The sequence below is a fragment of the Chrysemys picta genome, chromosome 3, assembly GCF_011386835.1.
Source record: "Chrysemys picta bellii isolate R12L10 chromosome 3, ASM1138683v2, whole genome shotgun sequence".
NCBI classification, from domain to species: domain Eukaryota; kingdom Metazoa; phylum Chordata; order Testudines; family Emydidae; genus Chrysemys; species Chrysemys picta.
The window spans coordinates 159,669,056-159,686,616 of record NC_088793.1 but is presented as its reverse complement, the minus strand read 5'-3'; the positions used below and the strand labels follow the sequence as shown (position 1 = coordinate 159,686,616).

General features: G+C 44.4%; 1 protein-coding gene across 10 annotated transcripts in view; it reads left to right on the top strand.

Annotated features, from left to right (window-relative positions):
• The window catches only part of DISP1 (dispatched RND transporter family member 1), a 198,634-nt gene that overhangs the window by 23,165 nt on the left and 157,908 nt on the right, over nucleotides 1–17,561 (top strand). The window contains exon 1 of one of the 10 annotated variants that reach the window (XM_065589387.1): nucleotides 10,509–10,618. The exons of the other annotated variants lie outside the window; for them this stretch is intronic. The gene's annotated coding sequence lies outside the window, so the exon portion shown is untranslated. Of the gene's footprint in view, nucleotides 1–10,508; nucleotides 10,619–17,561 lie in introns of those variants that run through there. 10 annotated transcript variants of the gene reach the window in all.

The following is a 17,561-nucleotide window of genomic DNA, read 5'->3' as shown; positions in this document are numbered from 1 at the left end:
TACATTTTTGTAGCACCATCATTTTGCATGGCACTTAACACAGATATTTTAAAAAGACACGGTTACTGCCCCAAGAAGCTTACAGTCGAAATTAGATCACCACAGGATCTGAAGCTAAAGGGGTTTAGTAAAGGAAAGAAATACTAAAACAAGATTGAATCATTTACTATAGGAAAAGAATATTAAACCTTCTGATAGTTTAGGTAGAGTTTGAGGTAGGGAAAGAGTGGAGGAGTTGACAGCACGGGAATGAAAGTTAATAGTGGAAGGCAGGGTGAAAGAAATGTGTTCTGAGGAGGGAAGTGAGGATGCCTGGTGTAAGGGCTTCCCTCTTCCTATGCAAGCACAGGGGGGTAGTGTGGGGAGAACAGGTACAAAGCTAAAAATGCAGAGAGGAAACAAATCAAGTAACAAGGTCAATGTAATGGCAGGTAATTTGATTAATTAGCAAGACAATCAGTTGATTAAGTGCTGATCAAACAACTAAGCAAAAAAAAGTTGGGCCAGATTAAATATGATAAATAATCAGTTTAGCAGAGAGAATCAATTGATCGTTGCCTATTGAACCTGCTCTTAATCAGTCAGGCAGCTGATAGGGTACAAACCACTTGGGTGAGTGCGAGTGAGGTAATGATGACTGACAACCATCTAATTAAGTACAGAGCAGATAACTGAAGGCATGACCTAGGCTATATCTACACTACAGACCTTACAGTGGCACAGCTGTACCGCTGAAAGCTCTCCTGTGTAGCCGCTCTTGTATATAATTTAAACCACCCCATCTGAGCAATGTTAGTTATGTTGACAGGAGAGCCTCTCCTCCTGACATAGCGCTGTCCACACCAGCACTTTTGTCAGTGAAACTTAAGCTGTATGTGGAAAAACATATCTCTCCCCCCCCCCCAACACGCCCCTTCCTCCCGGACCAACAAAAGTGATAGTGTAGAGAAAGCCATCCATAGTAGTGAAAGTTTAATGGGTGTGGCTCTTTCTCCACTGCTGGCTAGTTGGTGTTTGCCCTGCTTAAAGAGCAGGGATGGAGAGGATATGCAGACCGGGAAGGCAGTGGCTCTGGTATGTCTACAGTGTAATTAGACACCTGTGGCTGGCCTAGCGGGGTAGACATTCAAGCTTATGCTGCAGCATGAGCTCTGGGCCTGAGCTCGAACGTCTAGACCGCAGTTAAATAGTCCCTTAACCCAAGCACAGTGAGCCCAAGTCAGCTGGCCTGCCGCAAGGTTTTAATGGCAGTGTAGACATTCCCTTAGAGGCTATATTTATACTTAGATAGACCCAGATAATGTTTTGGGAAGCGTACATAGGCCATGGATTATTTCTGTTTATTATTGTAATGGTTGGTTTCTTCCTTAAATTGATTTGCTCTTTGATTTAAACTTCAAGAGTGAATGTTGCTTGGGGCTTGACCCAGTAGGAACTTGCATTTGGAATTAAAAAGGAAACAACTTGGACCAAATAAGGAAAAACTCTGTCTTAACTAAGATATGGTCTCTGAACTAGCATACTATGCCATTGAAACAGGTCTATTTCTTTGACTAACAGAACATACGTAATTCTGGTACCCTTCAAATCCTCCACAGTGGTGCTGAATCTCTCCTTTTAGTATACATGAAGCCACATGTTTTATACAATGTGATTCTTTCATCTAAGAAATCCTGTGAATTAAGGAAATGCCTTCAGTGATCACAATTCAAGGGGCTGTAGACAATTTCCTAACAAGCAGTTCTAACCTTGTAGGTTACATATCTCATCGCCATAATAGGTCTGTGGCTTTCCTTCATCCCAGCCTTGTGGGATATATGATGTTGTCAGCAAACCCAGATTTGTCAGGAATTGCAAATGATCCGAGACAAATGATCTTAATTGGTTAGTAATTTAAAATGTACAGTTTATTTCTAGATGCTTTTCTCTACACACTTGTAAGCTTGCTTTGAGTTACACAAGCATAAAATATTTTGATCTCGAGTTCCTTCCCCACTACAAGCTTTCTTCACTCTAGAACAGTATTTACAACTTACCTTTTGTAAATGTAGAACATCTCTTATCCTCTGTGTCTAGTTGGAGAAAATTGTTTTCCATTATAAGTCTAAATCTGATTTTTAGATGCTCTAGTTTTGCCAAAGCTAGAACAGTCTGCCTTAAACATCAGACTTGTTTTTTACACACCATGGCAGAATTTTTCTGGAGACGTTGAGGCAACTCTGACCGTGTTTGGGAGATGATTTTAATTGTTTGGAGTGTTTTGATTTATTATAGCCCCCAAACAGCTTGGCCTTGAAACCCTGTGTTTGTTTTAATCTGTCTTGGAGAAGATTGGTATCCTTGACTACTTTTGAGTGTTTTCCTGTTGGAATTTGGATATTAAACCAACTTGTGTATGTTATGATCCCTGTGAAATTCTTAGTGTCACATGCTGTCTTAAGAAATCAGCACTAGCTGGATGTGAGAGTCCAGAAATGTACAATGGTATTGTGCACACCTGAGGGTCTCCACATGAAACAGCTGCTTTGCATGCCTTAGAAAGCTCTCGGACCTGCTGTGGTATACAAAGTCCCCAACTAGTACATGGCATAGAGATGTGCAGTATGACGGTTCAGTCAGCTTTCACGTGGGGACAGACTAAGGCCATGTCTAGATTACAACTTTTGTCGGTATAACTTAGTTCACTCAGGGGTGTGAAAAAACACACCCCTGAGTGACATAAATTACACTGACAGAGGTGCCGGTGTGGACAGCACTTTGTTGGCGGGAGAGCTTCTCAAACCAACATAGGTTCTGCCATTTGTGGAAGCGGTTTTATTATGTCGACAGGAGAGCTCTCTCCTGTTGGCATAGTGGCTACCTGAGCGATCTTACAGTGTCACAACTGCATCGGTACAGCTATGCCATTGTAAGCTCGCTAGTGTAGACATGGCCTAATTAAAATACATAATGTGGAGCTAGTGCTCGCCTAGAGGTCATGTGATCTGGAGGAATGCACAGAGGTCTAGAAGCCAGAGTTCCACTTATTCCATACATTGGCCTAAATAGTTGGCACAGTATATAGTGGGGTTAAGAACAGCTTTTTGTTTAAAGGTAGATTCTTCTAAATGCTCCAAGTTCCCACATGGTCATTGGGATTGATTTTTGAAATTTGCTGTGCCTCAAGGAGATGCGGTATAGGGTTAGCAATCCGAATTTGGAGTCACTTGACCAAAACTGAAAATGATATTCAAAAGAGAGTTTAGCTTCATACATAACCTAATGCTTGGAAGCCAACATAAGTGCCTTTCATCACTCTTGGGCTCTCTACTCACACTCTCAGTGCAATCACTGAGGTGTGAGCAGAGAGCCCAAGAGTGATGAAAGGCACTTATGAGTCACAGGACTCTACTTAGCTCTGAGGGAATGCTATAGTCATCAAATCTGTGCACCACCTAGGCACTGAGAATTCAAATCCAACCCATGGTAGAAATCTGAAGTAAAAAAAAAGGAGGCATCTTGCTACAATCTGCCTCTGTGGTACGGTGTTTTATTTTACTTTGGGGAAATATAATCTGAGTATAGCAGAAAGTTCAGAAGGCGCTCCACTTCTTTTTGAAAAAGGGAAAAAAATTACACATGTTAGTTCTTGCTGGGAGGGGAGTGGGAATTAGGGAGCAGAGGAATCAGGGGAATAGGGAGAGAAGAATTTGAGGCAGCAGTGGGGGGGTGTGTGAATAAAAGGGTGTTAGTGGGGAAGTCTGGGGGGGCGGGGGTTAGCCTGGCAGAGGTGGTGGGGATTAAGGGAGTGGGAACAGAGGGGCACTGGGGGTTGACATGGGGGGCAGGGGTGGCAGGGTCAGTGGGAGGGATTGGAACGGAGGCCACCTGTCAACCCCATATTCTCCCCTCCCATAGGTGTAGTGGGATCTGGGGGAGGGGCGGCCCTGGAGGTGTGAGTGTCCTTCTCCCTGTCTGTCTCATGTGAGTGGGTTGGGAGGCCTTATGCTTGGGTGATCTGCCCCCCTCTTTCTGTTCCTCCCTATGTGGGAACCAGGATCTGGGGAAGGGTTACTGTTCTGGGGGTTTCTGATTTCCCTTCCCCTCTTGTGAGATCTGGCGGGGAGGAGGGGGGCTTGTCCTTGGGGGGTGGGGTCAGAGCTCCTCTCCTTTCCTGTGGCCCCTTCCGAGCTAGCATTTGGAGAAGCCCTTCCCTCTGGATGGGGAGCTGAGAACAGACCTGCTGAGAACAGTGGTCTGTCACTCAGATAATCTGGGCTCTATTCCTGGCTCTGACACTGACCTGCTGGGGTCTCCCTTGCTGCCACTTCTGCCTTTCTGCTTCTCCGGCAGGGCGGAGAGCCTTTGCCTCTCATGAAAAAGAAGAGGGCACCATTCTGCTGCCCCCTGCCCCTTTGGAAAGGAAGGGGACCCCCTGTTAATATCATATCAAGCAAAGAGCAGAGCCATTGGGCGGGGGGATGGGGTGCAGTGTCATGGTGTGTCTAGGATCCCAAACTTTCTTAATCTGGCCCTGAAGTCAGGTCGAGATGTGGGATTGGAAGGATACAGGTCAGGAGTGGACAGGTAGAGATTTGTGTGTAATTGGTGTGGAGATGGTACTTAAGTCCAAAAAGATAAATGTTGTAAAGCACTCTTGCCAGTTCGCCTAGATGCTAAAATGGATGTCTACCTATTGATCAGAAAATAGAATATCCCAGCAGATAATAAAACATCAGAAAATTAAGAATAAGATCTGATAATGAGCATTTGTGGCATTAATAGTAGTAAAAACAGCCAAAGCATGCAGTCATGAGAGTTGCATTGAAACAGTTTTGACAAATAGCGCATGGAGTAATTGCAAAACAAGAGAATTCTCTGATTTCCCCGCCCCTCCCCCCCCCCAAAAAAATCATTCTTAAAATCTCCTGATATGTGTGGTTCTAGAAAACACACTCTTAATATAGGATACATGCAAAAAGCACATGTAGCAGTGGATTCCTTAGTGCAGAAAGACCTATATCACTCCTTCAAGGTCGTTTCTTTTGCCTTGGTTATCGGGATCATATGGAAAATTAACTTTTACTTCTATAGTCTCTGTTCTCTAATCTCTTCTTCTGAACAATTCTCATAGTCAGTTTAGTAAAATAGGACAACTCTGAGTTTGACTGGGATTTGGCTTTCTGCTAAGTTTACTCCTAAGTGCATTGTATAAATTATGTAGGTTGTAAATGATACATACCTAAATATTATCTTTCAAGTCCAGGAGCACAGCAATAAAACTTTCAATAAATATTGTCTGGTAAGGATCTTAATCCATAGGCATGCCAAGAATATGGGTATTTTTGCTCTGGACCTCGCTTGAATAGCACTTTCCTTTTGTCACTACCTGGCAGTAGCTACAGTTAATTCTTCAAAGGCATTTTAAGTGTAGTGAGACCTACAGAAATGGGACTGCAGAAAAAAAGAGAAAATTTGCCTCATGAAGCACTCCAAGAAAACGTCTATCGTAGATTCCTACCTTCGCCAAATGAGGAGAAATTCTTATGTAGAAAACTAAATTAGTTTGATATCCTGTGGCACTCATTGCACTTCTTCATAGAAGAAAGTGCTTGTGTTTGCCAACAGAGCACTTTGATTTACATCAGCTCCTTCTGAAGAACTGTATTGCGGTAACCTCTCCATGAACAGAGGAAGGCTGGGCCCATATGCTTGTCTGACTGTTCACAACTAGTTTAATTGAATAAAACTTGCCAAATAGTAAAAGATTTTAACAAATGTATACTTGATAATCCTTAATCTTTCCTCTGAAATAGGCTCCATTTTTTGATTTAGTAGGGTATTTTTCCTTTTACATTCTCAACAGTCCCTAGCTGTCAGGAAATGGCTGTGAAACTCCCTGGCAAAATGTGATCTCGCTTTAGAGGATGGCCCCCATCCCACATATAAGATGGGAACCTACTGCCATCAGTTGCTCTGTTGGCACAAGAGGCAGAGATCTGTGGTATAGATCTAAAGGTTTCAACTGTGCTGATGACTGACATGGGGATCAATATGTTCAAAGAACGTTACTGTTGCAAAATCAAGAACTCAAACTAGGAAGAGCTAGAATTAAGACTGCATCCCCTTATGCATATGCTCAAGGGGATTAATTAAGGTCCACCCCCTTGTGCATATGCAGTATGATATATGCTCCGCCCCTTCCCCCCCACAAGACACTCTGACACTCTGCCTTATTCAGTACACAGGATGGATAGTGCTCAGGGAATAAATTAGGGTTGTGTATGATTCTAGGAAAGTCACTGAAATCAAACTTTTTTTTTTTACAGGGAGTTACTAATTGTGTGTTTCTCTCTTTCTGGGTGCCCACCTTCAGATGCTGGGGCCAGTTTACAGAAGTGCTGAACACTCATAAGGGTAACTGAAGTCAATGGGACCTGTGCTCTGAACCTAAAAAGTGCCAACTGCAAAATATTGTGAAGAATCAGGGCGTAAGTCTGATTGGTAGATGCATTCCAGCTACTGGACACTCACGTCAGACGCCCAAAATTAAAGCTCATTTTTGATCTTAGTCTCTCTCTGCCTCAGTTACCCATCCTTAAAATGGGGATATTAATACCACAATACCTCACGGGGGAATTGTGAAGCTAAATTCATTAGTGTTTGTGAAACACTCAGATCCTATGGTGATGAACACCATAAATAAGCCCATGAGGAAATTAGCAGTTCAGTCTTTAGAGCAGTGTCTGAAGAGAGTGCTGTAAATATGACAAGAGGGCGCACATTGAATGATAAAGATAAAAATAAATATTAGATAGCAACCCATTCATTGAGCACTGTCCATCCTGTGAAATGAATGAGGCAAGGGTCCTGTGGCAAACATGCTAGTGATCATTTAACTAAAGACTGTATCGTAATGCACATGCAAAAGAGGCTCAAATTAAGGTTGCATTGGCAACCTCAATTCTTCATTTCCTAGCTTGGCTTTGAAATCTTAATGTGAGTGTTCATTTTTTCAAATGCAATTTGTGATTACATTGATTGTCAAGAGTTTGTTACACCGAGCCAGTCTCTGGCATCTCAGCGTGGTTTTGGTTGAGGAAGCTTGGTGAGTTTTTTTGCATCCCAAGTTCACAAGTAACTTCAGCCTTCTCAAGTGTCCAGTAACTGGCATTTTTCACATGATGGTAAAGCAGGGAAGTGTAGAAAAGTATGTATTGCTTCAACACTGTGTGTCCCTGTCATGCTGCTGCTTAATTTCAACCATTGAATCATGACCATGTCACAGGTGCAGACTATATAGGAATCAGATCTCTGGCTGCATTTCACAGCCCTTAATCCTGTGGTTTTTTTTTTTTTTTAATCAGAAATAACTGCTTGTCTTTAGTCTTGGCAAATACAATGTGTAGGAATTGCAACAAAATGGTGAGTCTGCAGAAATGTCAGTGTTATCAAGAAGACACCGAATTAAATTAAAAGAAAACACATTTCAAGGGACATCGTCTTAATCACAGTTCTACTTGAAATGTTTGCCTACTAGTGTTTCAAGTAATATCCAAGATTATAATACCTAAAAACTTTTTTACTTTGTATACTTAACGAACTATATACAGAGGGATGCTTTCATTGCTCTCCCTCTATATAATCATTTAGCACCTAAATACCCAAATATACAGTTGCCTCACTTTACCTGTATTTATTTATTTATTTTTCACTTTAACTGTAGTTTTTGTTTAATCATAAAAGCAACTCATTGGCCTTATTATTCTGTTGCAGGCATTTGGCACGATATTGTTAACATTTTTGGTTACATTTGCATCACATGGCTTATTTACAAGGAGTTGCGCTGGATATGTGTGTAGAAAATCTAGACCTTTGCAGCACCTCTGAACGGAGTTGTATTTCTGTGGCAGATAGAGACCTTTGTAGACAAAGGGGGTCTGTTGTCCCATCAACGTGTGTGGGTTTTAACTGCATATAATGCTGACAAGAGTTTTATGCCTATAAATGCTTAGCTTGTTAATGGGAGAATAGTCTCCAGAGTAAACTAATTATCCAACCTGTTTAGACACCTGAATATGAATGCATACAAAACATTCTGAATCAGAAGTCATGTTTATAAGTTTTATGAGCTGTGATCATTGCAATGTTAGTAAATGTATTTCTTTCAATGTTTGCAGAAATGTTTAGATCAGTTTTGTTAGTGCTCTGACTTGAATTTTTATTGTTCCTTGCCATTAACTGCCTTGCTTTGATATTTTAAGTGCAAGGTCTGAAGAGAAGTAGTTCGTAATTTCTGTAAACTTAAACGATAGATTCTTTCACAGTAGCATTTTTTACTTTCATGTTCAGAAATAAAACAGGAAAAATATTTGTTGGAAATACCCTGTTATGCATATATCTTGAGATGGAAGGGAGATATCAGATGTACAGTAAAAGTGCTTTGCTACTCACCTAACCAAATCAGCATTTCTATTTTGTATCCCTGTCCTGTCCTACTTTATCAGTTGCTACTTTAAAAAACGAGGGCAGCTGCCTAGGTTATGAGAGCTAAATTTTAAAAACAGACTTAAATTAGTGGGGAAATATTTCCATATTGTAATAAAGTTGTTTAATTTGTAAAGACATGCTGTTTTCAGAGATTTGAGATTTACAGCTTGAAAATTAAGTTTCATGAATTAAAATCAGGACACTCCAACTACTTTCACGTAGTCTTTGGTACTAGAGTTTTTAGTCCTTGTATGAGTAGCAGTCTCTACTAATAATAGATTTAAGGAGAGTGGATCGACTAATGCACCTTTTATAAGCTTTCTTGGCATGTGTAGCTACTGTGCCTCTAAAGGGGATTCTGTGGTAGTTATCTTTTTTTCAGTCATTTTGTTTTGTTTCCCAAATATTCCTCATCACTATCCTATTGTATTTTCCTCTACTTCACACGTCTAGCACTAGAGTGTTTTATACTCCACATGTTTTTTAAAAATCCATATTTTATTCAAATATTTGCAGCACTGATACAACTTTTCCCCTCCTGAATACTATGTTGCAGTGATCAGCACAGACAGCTTACACTTTATAGTGGGACAATGTTTAATTGTCTTGTTGAAAACAGCTCCAGCTAGAAATTTCTACACTGAGATTCCTTCCTGCCCAGATGAAACTAATAGTTTCAGGCTGTGTTTCTGTCTGTCATTACTAATCCAGATACAGGTACTGCTTTTAATGTTCTTTTTCTAAATTTCAAGAAACAGTTTGTACCTTGAGATCCAAAGAGTAATGCTTGAAAATTTTAGACAGCTTGAGGCACGGTTTTCTGACACACTTCTAATTAAAAACTTTTGTCTGGAGGGCGCTTCATAAAATGTTCTGTGCAAAAAAGGTGTGGTCTTGGGTAACAAGCAAAAATGTGCTTTCAGCTGAATTATTTACCCCCTCGAGTAAAGAATCTGTAGATTTGAGATTATATTCCTGACATAAAGCAGTTGTTTAAGAATACTAGATGTCTGCCGCTAAAGCACATTAATATACTTGCATCTCCTTTTATTGTTTAAGAGAATACATTTAGTTACATTTTTGAGGATGGCTGGGGAAATTTTCTGTTCGTATGGTAGATGAGATTAGCAGGGCAATCGAGTTAACAGACTACAGAATTGTACATCTAGGTGCTTAATGCAGGGTATGCTCCTCAGAGTGTCCTTGACTCTAAAATCTGCATGTTCCACATCCACCCTGAGTCCAGTGGAGCTCCAGTGCAGTCTTCAAGGTACTCTGCAAAGCAAGATTTATCTGTTTTCTCAGGCATTCCTCTAAGGAGAAGAAATCTTTTTGCTTTGGAGAGATGAGATTGCTGTTTAAAAATAAATAAATAAAAATCATCACCCTAAACTTTACCAGTAGTGAGGAAAAAGCTTGATGGTTGCCCAAGAATTCATAGATTCTAGGACTGGAAGGGACCTCGAGAGGTCATGGAATCCAGTCCCCTGCCCTCATACAGGACCAAATACTGTCTAGACCATCCCTGATAAACATTTATCTAATTCATTCAACCCTTTGCTAAGACTAAGAATTGTACTGTAAACAGAGATCACAGATTCATTTTACATGAGCAACTAAAAAACTGTTTGATTATTTTTTATCCTTATTGACCTGTGCTGGACATAAACTAGTGGTTTAGAGCTAAAAAAAAAACTTTATTGCTAATCCCTGTACTACTTAGTTATTTTCTGGACCATTCAGCATGCAAGGAATTGAAACTAGTGTTCTGGTATCTTACTGGTTCTCAGTGCTTATATTCAGTGTGACAGACCCAGACCAGTGGGGTACAGGAGTCTGGTAGAGGGCAAATATACTGGTCACTGGATGAGTAGTTTTCTGTTCCCTGAGTGACCAGAGAAGGGGCTGCACTAGAGTAATCAGGAACCTGCTAGAACCAGTTAAGGCAGGCAGGCTAATTAGGACACCTGGAGCCAATTAAGAAGAAGCTGCTAGATTCAATTAAGGCAGGCTAATCAGGGCACCTGGGTTTCAAAAAGCAGCTCACTTCAGTTTGTGGTGGGGGTGTGAGGAGCTGGGAGCAAGAGGGTGTGCTGCTGGAGGACTGAGGAGCACAAGCGTTATCAGACACCAGGAGGAAGGTCCTGTGGTGAGAATAAGGAAGGTGTTTGGAGGAAGCCATGGGGAAGTAGCTCAGGGAGTTGTAGCTGTCATGCAGCTGTTACAGGAGGCACTATAGACAGCTGCAGTCCACAGGGCCCTGGGCTGGAACCCGGAGTAGAGGGCGGGCCCGGGTTCCCCCCAAACCTCCCAATTGACCTGGATTGTGGGTTCTTCCAGAGGGGAAGGTCTCTGGGCTGTTCCCCAACCCACATGGTGAATCTCTGAGGCAAGAAAATCCGCCAATAAGCGCAGGACCCACCAAGATAGAGGAGGAACTGTGTCACATCAGTTAAAAAGAACTGTCAGGATAAAAAAAAAAAAATCCTCACCTGTCTCATTTAGAACTCCTGAGATTATAAATGTTTTTCATTTCACTTCTGGCCGGTTTTGCTCTTTGTTAATGCCTGAACTAAGCAAAATAATGTAGGCAAAAAAGAAGTAAACAGACTGGCCATCTTCATTTTCTGGTTCTTATGCCCTAGAAATGCTGCACTTTTTTAGGTTGTAAATGCTGCAGAATAAATCCAAACCAACTGTATTCAATGGAATTTTGTAAAGCCTAATAGCATTTATTTTAATATTGTGCTTTGTAAAACCTTATTTTACAAAATCTACATTTGGGGGGCAGTAATGTCGCTGTTAAATATATTTTGGTTCTCATTTACAAGTCATCTACAGTGAGGAAGGAAAAAATTATTGAATTGGATGTATCACCAAGGCATGGAGACAGCTCAGACAAAAACTTGTGCCAAAACATCACCTGTAAAAGACTGATGCTGTTAAATCTAGTCACACGTCCAACACTAGTCAGCTCACATGAACTGGCAGAGAGAGAAGTTAATTGCTAATTAGACTTTTTTTTAATGGATTAGTTTTGTCCTAGTAGTTGAGGAGAAAACTTAGTCCTTGTATGAGTAGCAGTCTCTACTAATAATAGATTTAAGGACAGTGGATCCACTAATGCACCTTTTATGAGCTCTCTTGGCATGTGTAGCTACTGTGCCTCCAAAGGGGATTCTGTGGTAGTTATCTTTTTTTTCAGTCATTTTGTCTTGTTTCCCAAATATACCTCTACCTCGATATAACGTGACCCGATATAACATGAATTCGGATATAACGCGGTAAAGCAGTGCTCTGGGGGGGGCGGGGGGGCGCACTCCAGCGGATCAAAGCAAGTACAATATAACGCGGTTTCACCTATAATGCGGTAAGATTTTTTGGCTCCCGAGGACAGCGTTTTATCGGGGTAGAGGTGTATTCCTGATCACCATCATGTTGTATTTTCCTCTACTTCACACATCTAGCACTTTGAGATTCTTCATCACACTCCATCTATCAGCTAGAAGGATGGCGGGTCTGGTTTATTTATGATATATCTTAACTGCAGAATTTACCTGGGTGTGGGAACCTGCAGGGGTGACAGGTTTGTATAATTTTTGGTGGTGCCCAGAACAGGTCCAAGTCTCCCCTCTCTCTCTCTCTCTCTCTCTCCCCCCTGCCCCCCCCCCCCACCTGCCTTGTAAGCTGATATATATATTTTAAAATAATGTAAAAATGGACTGGAAACAGTAAGTGTTTCACAGTTTCCCTATATTGCACAATGTGGGGTGGGGAGTGAGGGCTGTGGGGTGGGGCCGGGGATGAGAGGTAAAGGGTGCAGGAGGGGGCTCAGGGCTAGGCAGAGGGTTGGGGTGCAGTGGGGGGTGAGGGCTCTGGCTGGGCATGCAGGCTCTGGGGTGGGGCTGTGATGAGTTTGGGGCACAGGCAGGATGCCCCGGGGCTGGGGCCAGAGAGGAGGAGGACTCCACAGTCCCCCAGCCCTCTCCCCCCCGGTAGCATACTCACCCGGCACAGTCACCGCACATGCTCCTAGGGGCCGGGCTGCTTTCATGTCCAGGAAGCCCCTTCGCCTCCCCTGTGGTAGGTGCCGGGTGGGGGGGAGGGCTGCCATCACATGTGCGCCTCCTCCCTCCGCAGGTGGTGGCTCCCTGCCCACTGCCCAGGACAAGCAGGAACACTCTGGGGCAGGCACGCAGTGGCAGCAGGTGGGGCTGGGGGAGAGACCAGGCCCCGAACATTGGTGGAGCCGGGCCCCTGGGCCCTGAATTTCATGGCTCACTGGCACCATGGGCCCATATAACTCGCTGCCCCAGGAACCTGGGCTAACCAAGCCCAGCTGCGAGCATGCGTGCTGCAAAGCCACACTCAAGTCATACCCATGGAGCAGCATCCACACTGCTGCTGCAGTAACCTGGGTTAGGTGCTAGGGTTTCAGGGGGCATGTTCCATGATTCTGAGCACTGCAGTAAGCTATGCTGCTCTACGAATTGTTTCACAGTATTGTCTGTCCTTCCTGGGCCCCTGTACTGAAATGATCTTAGCTTATCATCACAGTTAACTACTGAACTTCTGGCTTGGCACACTTCTCATTTCTGCCTGCAACCTCCATTCTAGATGGTGCCCAGGCATGGATCCAGCTCAGGACTTTTGGCATAGTTAATGCAATGCCCATTTCTGCAAGTAGAAGCAGAGTGTTTGAGACACAATGGATGACATTTTGGCAGCATCTTGTCACCACTTCTGAGGGTGACATGCCTTGATGAGGAGGGCTGCATGAAAATGTGATGAAGTGGAGACAGCGGATTCAGGTTGTAATAGCTGTGGAATCTCCTCTTTGCTGACTGGTTGGTCTGGAGCAGGGCCACAAGCACAGAGTAGTGTGATTGCATCGTCCTGCAGACCTTGGGATGACCAGCACTGGCTCCAGAACTACTGCATGAGGAAGGAGAACTTCATGGTCTTATGTGAGGGGCTTGCCCTGACCCTCCAGCACCAGGACACATTGATGAGGGAGGCTATGCCAGTCCAGAAGTAGGCTGCTATTGCCATCTGGAAGCTTGCTACCCCACACTGCTCGCAGTAAGTGACTAACCAGTTCGGTGTTGTCAAGTCAGCTGTAGGTGCTGTGGTGGTTGAGGTTTGGGAGGCAGCTATTGTTGTGGTTTACCCATGTGTAGGGCCCTAGCAAATTCAGGGTCCATTTTGATCAATTTCACGGTCATAGGATTTTTAAAATTGTAAATTTCATGATTTCAGCTGTTTAAATCTGAAATTTCACAGTGTTGTAATTGTAGGGCTCTAGATTCAAAAAGGAGTTGTGGGGTGGTCAGAAGGTCAGAGGCAGATTTACCATGAAACAAACAGTGCGGTGGCACGGGGCTCCCAATGACAGGGGCCCCCCAAAATGCAAGACAAATCTAATCTGACAACCTGCCCCTGAATCCCGGCTGGCGGCGCAGTAGAGCTCCGGCAGGCGACTGCCTGCATTCCGTGGCCGGGGACCCCGCTGCTCCCAGAAGCGTCTGGCTGCTGGCATGTCTCTGTGTGCTCCTGATGCGGGGGGAAGCGGCTCCGTGTACTGCCCCTGCCCCAGGCAGTGCACAGAGACCCACTGCCCCCCTCCCCCCAAGGGGTGCGCAGAGACATGCCAGCAGCAGCACAGCAGGGCTAAGGCGGCTCCCTCTCTGCGCTGCCTCCCTCCCTCCGCTCCTGGAAGTAGGCGGCATGTCCCTGCAGCCCTGGGGGGGGAGTGTCTCTGCGCATTGCCCCCGCCCCAAGCGCCGACTCTGCAGCTCCCATTGGCTGGGAACTGCAGCCAGTGAGAGCTGTGGGGGCGGCACCTGCGGGCAGCGGTGCACAGAGACCCCCTGCCCCCCTCCTCGCCTAGGAGCTGCTGCCAGAGGGGTGTGCCGGTCGCTTTGGGAGCTGCGCCGCCCAAGGTAAGCGCTGGCCACCTGACCCCTCTCACACCCCAACCCCCTGCCCCAGTCCAGAGCCCGCACCCAAACTCCCTCCCAGAGCCTGACCCCTGCACATTCTCCTGCACCCCAACTCCCACCCCAATCAAGGTACCTCATTTTATTTTCATTTACTTCCTTTTACTTATAATATAGGAGGAGGAGGAAGAAAAAAAGAATGTTCTTTTTCTTGGCTGGGTCCTGAAGAGGGGCTCCCGAAAATGAAGCTGTGCACAGGGCCCCACTAACTCTAAATTCACCACTGCACAAGGTTATTGTAGAGGCGGGTTACGGTACTGCTACCCTTACTTATGCGCTGCGGTGGGTGGCAGCGCTGCCTTCAGAGCTGGGCAGCTGGAGAACAGTGGCTGCTGGCTAGGAGCCCAGCTCTGAAAGCAGAGCCTCTGCCAACAGCAGCACAGAAATAAGGGTGGCATGGTATAGTATTGCCACTCCTGTGCTGTTGCTGCTGGGGCACCGCCTTCAGAGCTGGGCATCTGGCCAACAGCCACCACTCTTCGTCTGTCCAGCTCTGAAGGCAGCAACACAGAAGTAAGGGTGACAATACCGTGACCCTCCTAAAATAACCTTGTGACCCCCCTGCAACTCCATTTTGGGTCAGGATCCCCGATTTGAGAAACGCTGGTCTCCCCCATAATACCTGTATAGTATAGGCTAAAAGCACACAAAAGACCAGATTTCACGGGGGGAGACCAGATTTCACGGTTCGTGGCATGTTTTTCATGGCTGTGAATTTGGTAGGGCCCTACCCAGGTGTGATGACAATTGCTAATGTCCCCAAAATAATAGCTGGCTTTGGGAGATGGGGTTCCTGAACTGTGCTGGGGCCATTAATGACACGTGGCCATTGTCTGTGTCCCCGTCAGGTCACCCCACAAGTGCACATGAATATGTCACCCAGAAAAGATGCTACTCACTCATTATGGACAACCATAGAGGGAGGTTCATGAACCCCAAAAGGGGATGCACTTACAGAGTGTATGACGCTAGGGTGCTCAGGAGATCGGGTATTCACCTGTTTGGACAAGAAGGCACTGCCTGCAGATCTGTTTGGATGTCAGTGTGTCCAGTGCCATTCATGTTATTGGGTGTGCAGTGCACTGCACAGTGTATGTGTAAATAAGGGGGAGAACTTTTACCAGGACTTGGTGGAAGACAGTGCTGGTTTACAAGCATGGTACAGACAACCAGAAAGTGCCCTTCTGATAATTGGGCTGGGTCTAGAAGAGCAAGGGCTACGCTGTGTGACCACCTCCTGGCTTTCCATGGGGAAATGTGGAGCAAGGTGATTCGCCATCAGTTATTTGAGACTTTATTGAAAGGATATTTCCTGTCTCTTTTTTGTTTCCCAAGCACTCGCACACTGATTAATTGTGCAAAGAAATAGCTAAAAACACAAGCATTTCAGCTGCCATGACATAGTATAAATGTTAATAAAAATGAAGAGCGCAGCATGCAAATTAAACCAACAATAACTCCAGTCGGTGCAGTGTCACTGGTAATAGAATTGCAAACCCCAGTGTAGCCGTTGCATGTCAGGTAGAGTGAACAGGTTACATCTGCCCAGGTACACTTCCATTCCACTAATGCATCAGTTGGCTCAGTCCATACATCTCCTCCAGAATTTTCTAGTGACTGTGCTGGCTTCAGAACGTGGTAACATAGAGGAAAGTCCATACGTTCAGGTGCTGGGGGTCTGTTGCCTTCTGGCTAACAGGCAGAGATGCTCAGTTCCCTCTGCTGCTGTCAGTTCTGCTCCCACAACACCCTGTTGTGCTTGAAGTACTCTGCCACCATTATCGCCTCCCTCTTCCTGTGTTCCATCATTTGCCTCTGGATCTCTAGGTGCTGGTCCAACCTGCAGTCAGTATCCTTCTGCATGTCCTGCAGTTGATTGTCCCTGATCCTTTTTCTTTTCCTCTACTGGTTGAGGGTCCTCTCCCAAGAGGCCTGGGTGGGTGCCTTGGTCCAAACAAGGTAGAATGCCTGCAAAGGCAATGAAAGAGTTGTTTTGGGGGTTGGTTTTGTTTGTTTGTCCGGAGAAGAAAAAAAGGACATCAGTTTGCAACTTTTTTCTGCTTGGGTAGTATGCCTTTATTGTCTCTCTCCAGTCACCTGGTCAGAAGCCCCGCATCTCGGGTCACCAGCGTGCCAAGACCGTGGTAAATATTTCATATGTTTTATTAAATAATAAATGCAAGACATGTTTTGGCCTGCGGTACAAGCCAGGGATCTTTTACCAATGATGGTTTTAACCTTGTTTCAAGCAGTGGTGGCTTTGGAAGATGTTAATTGGATGGAGATTACAAAACTGGAAGAGGGAACAATTTTTCAAGACCTCTGGTAGAAGACCTTGTATATATGTTAGGAGATGTTTTGTTGACTGGTGACTGACCAGAAAATTGATGTCTGGAGAGGACTAGTAAGATTGGAGGGTGCAGGAGGCATGGATTCCATTGCCCAGGAATCTCATGGACTGTCTTGTATTTCCCGTGTTCTAAGAGTTCTCAAGCCTAATCAGTCAATGGATAAAAATGTGGGCCAACATAAACAAGATGCTGAATTAGGATGCAGAAGCTTGTTTACAACAGATGTCCTCTCAGCTCTCACTTCCACTCCCCCAGACAGCGGATTTGTCAGTACTAGGAGACTTGGAAGTGCTCTGCACTTAATGCAGCCCCAGGTTATACAATGGGATTTATAATCTAGGATGATTGTGTTTTAGTGCTAGTTCCCATATAAGAAAAAGAGTGAAGCTTGATTCGTACACATCCATGCATCTTCAAGCATTGTTTACTTTGTAATCCCATTTTTGAATAAATTGTTAGCAGTAATTCATTAAATCCCAGCTAGAATAAATCACTAGTTGCATGTTTAAATTTTCTTAGAATCCATCTTTGATTGTTTGTGGTCCTGAAGGGAAGGAGGGCCCAGGAAATGGCATCGCTTCAGTGCTCAATTGAAGTAAAGGCTGTCCCGCAGCACATAATATCTTCCATAACAATAATTGCATTGGTCATAGCACAGCAAAACCTTCCCACACGTGCTGTAATTTCCCCCAAACAATAGCAAAGATGGCAGTGGCCTCTTACCCAGCTGTGGCTATACTGC